Genomic DNA, 13,263 nt, shown 5'->3' with positions numbered 1-13,263 from the left:
GCCGCAGGAACTCAGTGAGTCAGGCAGCATCTATTCAGGGGAAATAAACAGTCGGTGTTTCGGGATGAGGACTGGGAAGGAATGGGACAGAAGCCAGAATAAAAAGGTTGGGGACGAGAACCAGCTGACAGGTGACGGGTGAGACAACGTGAGGGGGAACGTGGGGGAGGGTGATGAAGTGAGAAGCTGAGAGGGGACAGGTGGAAGAGGTCAGGGCTGGAGAAGAAGGAATCTAATACGAAATGACAATCGACCATGGAAGAAACGGGGAGGGGGGGATTTGGGGCTGTTTGGAGCCCTGAATGGTGGTGAGGCAGGGGTTGGTAGGAGTCAGGTGTAGCACTTGTCCCGTTTGCAGGTATCGCTGTCAGGAGGGAGATCAGTGGGGAGGAGCGAGTGGATAAAAGGGAGTTATGCAGAGAGCGATCCCTATAGAGCGCGGGGAGTTGTAGTGGTGGAGGGTGGGAGAGGGTCTGTGCTTCGTGGTAGAATCCGATTGGAGATGGCGAACGGTGGGGGGAATGATATGTTGTTTATGGAGGCTCGTGTCGTGGACAATAGACGATGGGGTTAGAATCAAATTCGAGTTAGTTTTACCTTGTAGAGTGTAACAGCTTCTTTAATCGGCATGAAGCGGTGCTCTCTGTGTTCCTGCGCAACCGCACAGATCACACAGATCAGTGTCTTGTCCGTTTCACAAAATATCTTCAGTTCTTCCTCATGTTCCTCGCAGTAAAGTTTACTTCTCTTCCCTTTCGGATTCAGGTTTAGATTTCGAGCTTTTTCAGCCAGATTTGCTAAGGCCCGATTCACCCTGAGGGTGCGGTCAGCAAACTCCTCTCTACATTCCGGGCAGGAGTTTCTCTCCTCCCTTTCCCAACACCGTGTGATACAAGAGCGACAGAAGTTGTGCCCGCACTCCAGTATAACCGGATCGGTGAAGAAATCCAGGCAGACGGGACAAATTACCTCCTCGGTCCAACTCTCGGCCTTTCTTTTCGAAGCCATGTTAACTCCCGGCACTTCCTGATTCAGAATGCTTTCACTTTCGGGGAGCTGCTGATCGCCTGCAGTACCGCGATTGTCCACTACGCGCGCTGCAGACTCGGGGAATGAATATTATGTCACTGCGTATGTTCAGTGGGAAAGAATTGTGGCCATTTCCATATCAGCGTGGGATCAGAAACACATTCAGTAGTTCCTAACAGAAATGAAAACTCGGCCATGGACTCCCTAAGCCCGGCTACGAACGGAGGAGTGTTGGGCATGGTTCTAGCAACCCCATCTCGTAAAAGCCCAGTGCGACAGAAACGTCAACTAAATCTCTAAAGGCCTCATCCCTGGGATGGGAAGGACGTTCCCCTGGAAGACGATTGAATCGTGTGGATAGAGGGAAGCCACAGGCCCGATCAAATCACGGCCCTGGGCAGAGGAATCTGGCGAGCCTGTGTCCCGGTGGCGTGATGGGCTAAAGAAGAAGCAGAACAGAAATGAAAACGGACAGAAAAGCCTGGTTCAGTCTGAGGCAGGACTGAAAGGGGCAAATTCTGAAAAGAGGGGCACAAGAGACTGCAGATGCTGGAATCTCGAGTAGGAAACATGATGCCAGAAAACTGAGCAGTGACTAGTGGGGTACCGCAAGGCTCAGTGCTGGGACCCCAGTTGTTTACAATATATATTCATGATTTAGACGAGGGAATTAAATGCAGCATCTCCTAGTTTGCAGATGACACGAAGCTGGGCGGCGGTGTTAGTTGTGAGGAGGATGCTAAGAGGATGCAGGGTGACTTAGATAGGTTAGGTGAGTGGGCAAATTCATGGCAGATGCAATTTAATGTGGATAAATGTGAGATATCCACTTTGGTTGCAAGAACAGGAAAACAGATTATTATCTGAATGGTGGCCAATTAGGAAAAGGGGAGGTGCAACGAGACCTGGGTGTCATTGTACACCAGTCATTGAAGGTGGGCATGCAAGTACAGCAGGCGGTGAAAAAGGCAAATGGTATGTTGACATTCATAGCAAAAGGATTTGAGTATAGGAGCAGGGAGGTTCTACTGCAGTTGTACAAGGCCTTGGTGTGACCGCACCTAGAGTATTGTGTGCAGTTTTGGTCCCCTAATCTGAGGAAAGACATTCATGCCATAGAGGGAGTACAAAGAAGGTTCCCCAGATTGATTCCTGGGATGGCAGGACTTTCATATGAAGAAAGACTGGATCGGCTAGGCCTATACTCACTAGAATTTAGAAGATTGAGGGGGGATCTTATTGAAACTTATAAAATTCTAAAGGGATTGGACAGGCTAGATGCAGGAAGATTGTTTCCGATGTTGGGGAAGTCCAGAACGAGGGGCCACAGTTTAAAGAAAAAGAGGAAGCCTTTTAGGACCGAGATGAGGAAAAAGTTCTTCACACAGAGAGTGGTGAATCTGTGGAATTCTCTGCCACAGGAAACAGTTGAGGCTGGTTCATTGGCTATATTTAAGAGGAAGTTAGATATGGCCCTTGTCGCTAAAGGGATCAGGGGGTATGGAGAGAAAGCAGGTACAGGGTTCTGAGTTGGATGATCAGTCATGATCATACTGAATGGCGGTGCAGGCTCGAAGGGCCGAATGGTCTACTCCTGCACCTAGTTTCTATGTTTCTATGTCAGGCAGAATCTGTGGAGAGGAATGTACAATCGACTTTCAAGGTCGAGATCATTCATTCCGAAATATCGATTCTCCATTTCCTTCCACAGATGCTGCCTGACCCGCTCAGTTCCTCTAGCCGCTCGATTATGTTTTCCTCCGGGTTTAAGAGAGACAGACTGGGCTGTAAAACCGGGGTTAAGTAAATATTTAAAGCAGCTATTAAATCAGTTCATGCTGTCAGGCTCCCGATGGTTAATCCCCTATCGTGCCCCAATTTCAGCTCCAGATATTATCTGAAAACCCCGTCTCCGTGTCCAGACTCCATATCAGAGCTTCGTGTCAAGATTCCTCCTGCTCGCTGTTCAAAGTTCACGTCTGCGCAAGCATCCCAACTGAATCTCCGTGCCTGAGTCCTGCACTTGGGTTCTCCTCAGTCGCTTTGAGTAACAGAACGAACTGGCCATTTCCGTGCTAGCTGTTCCCTTCGGCCAAAAGGGAGGGCTCACCAGTAGAAAGGAGAGTCAGACAACATTCCCTTCCAAACCCCAAACCCGGATGTAGATCCAAGCTACTGTAAACTACCACCAACAGCCCCTGTCTCTGTCTGCCTTGGTGGACTCCGGTGCCGAGGGAGATCTGTTGGATGAAGTCACAGCTTCCCGGGCCGGAATTCCTCGGGAGCCGTTGAGTACCCCTCTGGAAGCCCGGGCACTGGACGGAAAACATCTGGCCCGAGTCACTCACTGAACACCACCACTGTCTTTGGTTCTCTCTGGGAACCATCGGGAACAGGTAAAATTTCACCTAATTTCCTCTCCTCAAGCTCCTATAGTTCTTGGGTACCCCTGGATAAGCCGCCATAACTCCCACATTGATTGGTCCACTGGGAAGATAGCCGGCTGGAGTCCGTTTTGTCACTCCGCTTGTCTACAGTCCGCCCTTTCCCCTGTGAAAGCCACCGCGACCTCGTCTGCCGCTGACACGTCCGGGGCTCCAGCGGAGTACCACGACCTGGGGCTCCAGCGGAGTACCACGACCTGGGGCAAGTGTTTAGTAAGCACCGGGCCCTTTCCATGCCTCCACTCCGACCATACGATTGTGCTATTGACCTTCTCCCCGGAGCTCCTCTCCCCACCAGTCGGCTCTATAACATGTCCTGACCAGAGAGGGAAGTAATGGAGGATTACATCAGCGAATCTCTCGCGGCGGGCATTGTCCGACCCTCATCCTCCCCGGCGGGCGCAGGGATCTTCTTTGTGTGGAACAGGGTTGGTTCACTACGTCGTCCATCGACGAGCGAGGCCCAAATCATAAACCATAAAGAACGAGTATCCACTGCTCCTCATAAACTCCACTTTCCAACCACTTCACGGAGCCACCATCTTCTCCAGGTGGGACCCACGAAGCGCCTGCCATCTGGCAGAATAAGGGAGGGAGACGAGTGGAAAACGGCACTCAACACCCATCTAGGTCACTTCGAATACCTGGTCATGCCATTTGGCCTCACCAATGCCCCCGCTGATCTTCCAAGCCCTGATTAACGATGTCCTAAGAGTCTTGATTAACCGTTTTGTGTTTGTTTATCTGAATGACATCCTAATCTTCTCCAGCAGTTTCCAGTTCATGTCCGTCAGTTGCTACAGAGGCTTTGGGAGAACAAATGATTGGTTAAAGCTGAGAAGTGTGAGTTCATCTCCTGAGGGAACATCACCGAGAGCGGGCGAGTGAGAGCGGATCCCGAGAAGATCCGGGCGGTGGCGGAGTAGCCATGACCCACGACACGCAGGCAACTCCAGCAATTTCTGGGCTTCGCGAACTTCTATCGCCGGTTCATCAGGGAGTATGGTCGGGTGGCGGCGCCCCTTACCCACCTAGGGCCCCTTTTCATTGGGACCCCGAAGCTGACTCAGCGTTCTCAGAGCTGAAGAGGCGTGTCATCCTGGTCCAACCAGACCCCTCTTGTCGATTCATGGTGGAGGTCGACGCCTCCGACTCTGGGGTGGGAGCGCTCCTGTCCCGAAGTTCAGGTCCTGATCAGAAACTTCATCCCAGTGACTTCTTTTCTCGCCAGCAGTCTCCCGCCGAACGAAATTACGACGTAGGGAACCGGGAGTTACTGGCGGTCAAACTCGCTTTGGACGAGTGGAGGCACTGACTGGAGGGAGCGGAACATCCGTTCATCATCTGGAGCGATCGCAAGAACCTCGCATACATCCAAACCGCATAACGCCCGAATTCCCGCCAAGCCCGCGGGGCATTATGTTTTGGCCGGTGCAGGTTCACCCTCACCTATCGTCCGGGGTCCAAGAACGGGAAGCCCGATGCTCTCTCCCGTGAATACATTTCCGAGGAGGGCCTTCCCAACCCCGAGACCATTCCTCCACCATCCTGTGTAGTGGCTGCCCTCACCTGGGAGATCGAGGCCATAAATAAAGAGGCCCAACGGACTCAGCCTGACCCTGGCAACGGACCCTCCAATCTCCTCTTTGTGCCCGATTCCGTACGATCGCAGGTTCTCCAGTGGGGGTACACGTCTCGTTTCGTCTGCCATCCGGGGATCGATGGGACTCTATCCCTCCTGAAGAGACATTTCTGATGACCCCCCATGGAGGCTGACACCCGTTCCTTTGTCTCTGCCTGTTCTGTTTGTGCCCGTGGAAAAGCCTCCAGCCGACCTGCTGGGTCATCCCCAACCCGTTCCTAGCCGCCATTGGTCTCACATCACGCTGGATTTTGTTACTGGACACTGGGAACACTGCCGTACTCACCTTGGTGGACCGCTTCTCCAAGCGATGCCCTTCATAGCCCTTCCGAAACTTCCTACAGCTCGGGGAACAGCCGACTTTCTCGTCCACCATGTCTTCCGCCTGCACCCCTCTGACATTATTTCTGACCGAGGTCCCCAATTCGTCCGACATGAAAGGGAGAAAGAGACAAAAAGGGAAAAAAGAAGGGGAGTGAGTGGGTAGGGTAGGGAGGAACGTGCTGAAGACCAGGGTGTGTCAGTGGGGAAGGGAACGGATGAAGAGAGGAGACAAAGTGTGTGTGGAAGACAGGGAAATAGGTGAGGGGAGAGGAGGAAGAGAAAGAATGAGGGAGTGGGAGACAATAGATGGAGAGAAAGAGACAGTGAGGGAACGGGGAAGCAGAGGTGGCAAAAGTGGGAAGGGGTGAAAATGGGGGCAGGAGAGTGGGGAGAGTTTGAGCCAAAGAGGATGAAAGAGATATTTTGGGGAAGTGGGGTGAACGCTAATGTGAAGTTGAAGGGAGTGTGTGCGTGCGTGCGAGCGTGTGTGTGTGTGTGTGTGTGCGTGTGTGTGTGTGCGTGTGTGTGTGTGCAGGCTGTACTCAAGAGCTGGTCGTGAAGATAGCTTTTGCAACATTGGTCTTCACAAGATCACATGATTTAAACCAAATGAAGAGCCACATTGGCTCTTAATATGACAAGGCTTTCAATCCACGAATTATTTATGCGAACCTCTTTTGAACCCTCTCCAATATCATCACACCTTTTCTAAGATAAGAGGTCTAAAACTGATCAGAATACTCCAAGTGAAGTCTCTCCAGTGGTTTATGAAGCTTCAATATTGCATCCTTGGTTTTATATTCTCGTCATCTCGAAGTGAATGTTAACACCCTATTTGCCTTCTTGACCACCGACTCAACCTGCAAATTAACCTTCACAGAATCTTGCACAAGGACTCCTAAGTCTCATTGCGCCTCATTTTTTTTTATAATTTTCTGTCCATCGGGTAAATAGTCTACCCTTCTATTTTTTAACAATGACTCTACAGTTTTGACAATATATTCCATCTGCCACTTTTTGCCCATTCTTCTAATCTGTCTAACTCTTTCTGTAGCCCCTTTACTTCCTCAAAACTATCTGCCTCTCCATTTATCTTTGCAACATGCAGAAAACCTGGCCACAAAGCTATCAATTCCGTCATCCAACTCATTGATATATAACGTGAAAAGAATCGGTCCCAACACAGACTCCTGTGGAACACCACTATTTATCGGCACCAACCAGAAATGGTTCCCTTTATTCCCACGACTCCAACATCTTCCCAACTACTGCGGGCAGACTAACAGGCCTATAATTTCTTTTCTTCCTCTTTCCCTTCTTGAAGAGTGGAGGAATATTTCCAATTTTCCATTCCTTCTGACACATGCCAGAATCAAATGATTCCTGAAATACCATTACTAATTCCTCCACAATCTCTCCAGCCACCTCTTTCAGAACCCTGCAGTGTACACCACCTGGTCCAGGTGATTGATCCACCTTCACACCTTTCATTTGCCCCTGAGGGTGAAAAGCCTCTGTTTGGGTGTGACTGGACCGATTGAATCTTTCAGTGAAACTCAGATCCGCAAGCCCTGGGAGCGTCATTATAAAGATTCGCTGCAATTTTCAACCTCACTGATATTTTCCAGTTGATAGGTGACCAGAACTGCACACAATACACCAAGTGTATCCTCCCTAATGTCCTGTACAACTTCAACTTCACATCACAACCTGTGTACTCAATAAGGTGATTACGGTGTCCATAGATCCCTAAAGGTTGCCTCACGGGTATCACTAATCACTATCTGTGTACTCAATAAGGTGATTAAACTAGAAGCGGGAGCGGGTACCGGATCACTGGAAAATGATGCTGGAGTTGTAGGGCACAAGGGCGAACTGAATAAGTATTTTTAATCAGACATTTGGATAGGTACATGGATGGGAGGGGTATGAAAGGCTCTGGTCCTGGTGCAGGTCGATGAGACTCGGCCAGAAAACATGGAAACTAGGCCAGAGAATTGGAAGTGCCAGAGGGTTCTTTCCGATAATCGGAACTGTTTATTGTTGTGAGGTTCAATAAGTCTATATTCTATCGCTAAGAATCCTCTGCAGTAAGTTGCCTACCCCGGACATGAGATTCACCTGTCTATATCACTCCAGTATTATCCTTCCCAGTTCTTAAATAAGAGAACAGCATGTATGAAGATATCTCCGGGTATCTTCATTGTGGCTAGATACAACTCAAGCATGTTGGTAAAGTCCACTGTAATTTCATTTCCTGCCTCTCCCAATAATCTGAATTATATCGCGCCAGGCTGTGCGGAAATATCCCCCGTTAACTGACTAAACACGGCCTCCTTAGTGGTCCTGTACTTATACAAATTGAAAAGATATTGTGGATAAGAACAGGACGGGAAAGGTTTAGTCATTGACACTTACAGCAGGGAAAGGATCCTTCAGCCCATATGCCCATGTGACAGCGACGTACATTCAAGCTAATTCCGGTCCGGTAGGAGATGGGTCAAACGCCGGCAGGTGGAATTAGTTTAAGTGGGCACCAAGTAGGCCTGGAAGAGTTGGGCCTAAGGGCCAATGTCAATTCTGAAAGGGAAGGAAGACGTTCAGTTCTGGTCAGAGTTATATACAGAATTATATTTTACGCTGGAAAAACTGCATAAGAGATTAACTATTTGGTGGGAGAGTTTGAGGGTCTTGTGCCATGGGACGAGATTGTTCTCTGGGTATACAAATGGATCTTGGGATCCTAATTTTTAACTCCCTGAAATGGAGTACACACGATGGCGAGCTGTTCAAGGCGATGTAGGGTCTCCTTGTCTTTTGTTGTGGAAGCACACAGTTCCAGTATCAGGTAGTTATTTTACAGTTTTGTAAATCTCTAGCTGAACAGCTTCTGGAGTACTGCATTCCACTGTTGGGAAAATGTGGAGGTTTTGAACGGTGATTAGAAGAGTTTTACGAGGACACGGCAGGGTAATGAGAGATTGGACAACCTGGAGATATTTTCTCGGTACTGGTAAAGGCTGAGAGAGGCGGGCCGAGGTTTATAGGAATATGAGAGGCACAAACAGCGTAGACAGCCTGAGGAGCAAATGTCTAACACTAGAGGGCGAGCGTTTAAGGTGAACAGAGGAACACGGCCTCATTAGTCCTTGTTTATGTACTATTTATTTAGTTTGTAATTCCGTGTACTTTTCTACCTTTTCCCGACACTGCTACTGTAGAACAATTCACTTATGCAATGTTAAACCTGTCTCAGAATGGTTCAAGGAGATGTGTGTTGCAACATTAGTAAAACATGAAACGCTAGTTCAAGTGGATCAGAACAGCACAGTGAGCGGAACGGCCTGTTCCCCTGCGGTACTGTCCCATGCCGGTGAAATCACGGCCGGAGTACTGTGTGTATCTCCGGTCGCCGCCACAGGAAGGACGTGATTAACCTGGAAAGGAGCAGTAAGGATTAACGACTTTTGTTTCCTGGACTGGAGGACTCGTATCCGAAGGAGACTGGATAGAGACGGAGGGTGATGAAACACTGATTCCCCCCTCCGACAGCACAGGTCCCACTTTTGAATGTGAATGGAACGTATGTGGGATCTGTAGGATAATTAATTCATTCAATGTGTAGGGGCATTAAAGTGTTTAATTTTAAGCACATATATGAGACGTTAACGATATAGCTCCCCCTCCCGATCCTTCTAGTTATGGACCTATATCGTTAGCGTCTTATTTACGTAAACTTATGGGACGTTTGTTAATCTAGCATTATATATTGGAAGAGAGAGGCGATGTATCGTTTTATCAGTGTGGGTTTAGGAAGGGTAGAACGACATTAAGTAGAGTTTTATGTTTGGAAGACGATACTGATACTGTTGAAGTACTGTTAAATAAAGTTGTAATAGCAGTGTTTTTAATATTGAAAAGGCAGACGATATTTACGGAAGGAAGGGCTTTTGATTAAATTATGGACATCAGGAGGGGAGATTGTAACATCTTTTCTGAGTTTATTTTAATTTGGACGGTCTCTACAAGTAAAGGTAGGAAAGATACATTCTAGTTTCTATGGGATCGAGGATGGTATCCCTCAAGGCAGTATTTGTAACTCTTTATTGCATAATATTTTGATTAATGCTATTTCTCAGAGAATACATGGTTAAATTACAATGTACAGCTGAAGGAGTTTTCTGCATTAGAGATAGAAATTTGAATTTAAGTGTATGGATGCTGCATTTAGCAATTAATATATTTACACAATAGGCAAATTGCTATCAGTAGCTAAGCACAAGTTATGTGTTTTACAAACAGGACTAATGGACCAGCCATTGATCTGAAATTATGTGATCAAACTCTTGGAGACGAGTCTGTGCTGAGACTTCTAGTCGTGGGTGGATAATAAACCGACATAGAGAGACCATTTCAGTAAAATAATTGATAAATGTAAAGGAGCATTAAATATTCTCAGGTGTCTATGTTTGTATTCTTGGGTGCGACACGAACCAATTTTTTGATCATTTATATTTGTTTAATTGGATCTGTTCTTGATTATGGATCGGCTTCATCTTCTACTTTAAAATGCCTCTGTGTGATTCAGAACACGGGCTTTGAAATTGTGTTGTGGTGCAGTAGATTCGTGTCCTATCAGGCCTCACTGCTTGAAATTGTACAATCACCCTGACAACTGCGGCGGCTGAACTTGATGTTAACATGGATTAATTTGTTGGAGCAAGGAAAAGATCATCCTGTTAAAGGCGTGTTGGTGGACTGTGGCGACGTCACGAAGAGTGCTTTTAGTGTTGGGTGGCTGAGCTCTTATCACGCTCGGAATATGGGTTTGTTGGTTCATGCAATACGTCCCACTGTCGCGTTCTCGGTAACCCCGCCCTGTTTTACTAATGACTTCAGTTGATTTTGGGTTGGACAGTTTAATAATGTTCAAGGATGCTGTCATGTTTGAGAATCTGTCAGCTCATCAGTATATTCAGGAACATTATTATGATATGTGAACCATTCATCATTAAACAGGTTAATCATTTTAACCATTTTTGCAGACGGATCGAAAGATAATTTAACCGGGAATGTTGGTGGAGCCTTTTTTCTGACTGAATTGCAGAAAAGGATAGAGAATTGACTTACCTACCATTTATAAAAACATGCGGCAAAATTGGTTGCCATCTGTTTTCGGCTTAGAGTGGGTGAAGGAAATTTCCCCAGATAAATTTGTAATTCGTTCAGATTCCTTTTCAGTTTTGATGAGTCTTATAACAGGTTACTTTAGTAATAGATGAGATTTATTGTTAGAAACTCATCAAATAACATCATTGTTTCCTATTCAAAGTATTAGTTTATATGTCTAATTCTTAAGGCTCTCTGCACATAGAGGGGTTGAGGGGAATGAGCGGGTTGAATGTTTAGGTATAAAAGTTGTTAAACTGTTCAAATGTCAACTGTCGATAAAGAGTTTCCACCTAGGAAATCAGCAGGTAAGGGGTTTTAGTGTTAATAATTGTGGGCTTATGGAAAGACTAGTGGGATAATGGTCACACTGGGAGACACCATTACAGAATACATAAAAGAATACATATGAGGATTTATGGGAGAAGGGGTTAAAACAAGATTCGTCTTCCAATTGACAATACCATACCTCATGTCGTGTTGGTAAACAGCATTCTGGGCCGTGTACGTTTTATCATTATGAAACAGTTGAACATATTTTAATTCAGTGTGAAGTGTATCAGAAAGAAAGAAATCAGATGGAGACTTCATTACAATCTTCGGGGGTTGTTAGATTTTATTTAAATGCTTTCTGAAGTAATGGGAGTGACTTTAATTTAATTCACAATATTGTGTTTCATTCCGTACGATCTCTGGGACTTTGGGGTAATTTACCTTTCAAAGGGAAAAACAATAGAAGCGGCCAGGGTTTTATTTCCCAATTCTCCGCACCACACTCCAGTCCAGATGGTGGCGGCATCAGCGTCTTGATGTAGAAATGCCGACCGTCGTTTATTCAAATCCCACCCTATTCCTTCACGTTAGCCAATCATTCAAGGGACAGCGGAGACTGCTGTGATAATATTGGAATAGCCAACTAGCATCGTACTATACGCCGCCGACATGGTGGAATGTCGGTCTGTGAGGATGGTCCAAGGGAATGGAAATAGATGCAAATATCCACTGACCAATGGGTTCGCGCTTTCCGGAGCAGTTCTTCGACAGGTATCTTCCCGGTCCAATGAGATACTAACCCTCCGGGACGGCGCTTTGCCCCACCCCATACATAAACTATGCTGAGGTCCATAGCTGCCGGACGATGGGACAATCGGCCTGGGAATAACACCTGGGAAATCAGGTGGTGAACGTGAGGGGCTGGACACGGACAGGAAACACTGCGGCCGCCTCCGGCTTGTACTCAGGACGCGGCTTTATTAATGAACTGAAGCACAGAGGTGACCGGATATTTCACTGCGCTGATCGCCTGCTCCCTGAATTTTGACTGTGTAACCGCGTAAATAAATGTGTTCGTGCAACAGCTGAAATTCCTCAGCAAAACACCGGCGTAGGTAAAGATCCATTCAGAGTCATTGAAATTGTATCCTTTTCCTGAGACCTGATAATATATGAAATTTACAACCAGTGTCATCCACAGGAGGATGAAGCTGCCGGAGAGGGTGAAGAGTAAAACCACAGACCTCCTCCTGCTCTCCATCTCCGGGTCACTGCGGTTCTCCCCCTTGCTCTGACCCTTCAGCCCCTTACGGACCCGACTGGCCACTAAAATGTGCCTGACTGTCAGAGCGTTGAGCAGCAGGATCCCAGCGAAAGGGAGGAACGGAGTTAAAACCGTATCGAGCCAGTCATATGCTATCCACCCGGGGTCAGTGAAATAATTGTCCATGATCATACAGAACCACGGTACATTGTCGATGATCATCTCGGGTTCCAGCGTAAAGTATCGGGGAACGTTTCTCAGACAGGTCAGTACGCCTGTTGTTGTTAGAACCACAGTCGCAGTTTTCCCGGTGCAATATTTTGTTTTCAGCTTCTGGCAGCAAATGGCGACAAACCGATCAACAGTGAAAGTGACGGTGAACCAGACAGAACATTGTGTGGCTGTGAACCTCAATACAGCGATAACTCTGCACACAGGGGTGATGTCCAGAAAACTCCACCGGAAGTAATACCAACTAATTTCAAAAAAAATGATCTCGGTAACAACGGTCAGTAGATCGGCCGCTGCCATGGCCACCAGGTAGCGAGTGGTGCAGGTAGAGAGGCCGCACTTTCCCCGGGACAGGATCACAATCGCCAATAAATTCACTGGAGAGCGAGAGAGGAAGAACAGACACTGGACATTACTGAACACATTCTGCGGAAATTTACAACGGATCGGTTTTTATCTGAAGATCAGGAGTGCTAGAGTCTGTGAACCGTTGTTAATTCAACATCAGACAGGGGTCACAGTGTCTCAAACTTGCCCTCTTCAGTGAGGAGTTAAGACGCTGTATTCGGTCCGAGATCCCTCGTCTGGACGAAGCGTGGCCCCGATTCCTGACGGATCTCCGAGGGAAAGCAGAGACAAGCTGGTAGCCTGAGGCTGAGTTAATGGATTAATTCTACAGCACAGTTCAGTTCGATATCACAAGTTCGTAGATTTGTGAGCTCTGGTTCAGGTGATAGGACCCAATTACTGACCACTAGACAGTAGGATCGAACTGTGACAGACTTCGTAACGAGACGTAAAACACAGGACCAGGGGTTCTCTCTGATCAATAACTCAGGAACTGGGAACTTCACGATGTAAAACCCTCCGAGGTACAACTTCCCTGG

At 47.2% G+C, this 13,263-nt stretch overlaps 1 pseudogene; it reads left to right on the top strand.

Annotated features, from left to right (window-relative positions):
• The window catches only part of LOC140723691 (uncharacterized), an 805,012-nt pseudogene that overhangs the window by 752,136 nt on the left and 39,613 nt on the right, over nucleotides 1–13,263 (top strand).

The sequence above is a fragment of the Hemitrygon akajei genome, unplaced genomic scaffold (assembly GCF_048418815.1).
Source record: "Hemitrygon akajei unplaced genomic scaffold, sHemAka1.3 Scf000126, whole genome shotgun sequence".
NCBI lineage: Eukaryota > Metazoa > Chordata > Chondrichthyes > Myliobatiformes > Dasyatidae > Hemitrygon > Hemitrygon akajei.
The sequence above is the reverse complement of the archived record's forward strand: the minus strand, read 5'-3'. Positions and strand labels throughout refer to the sequence as shown.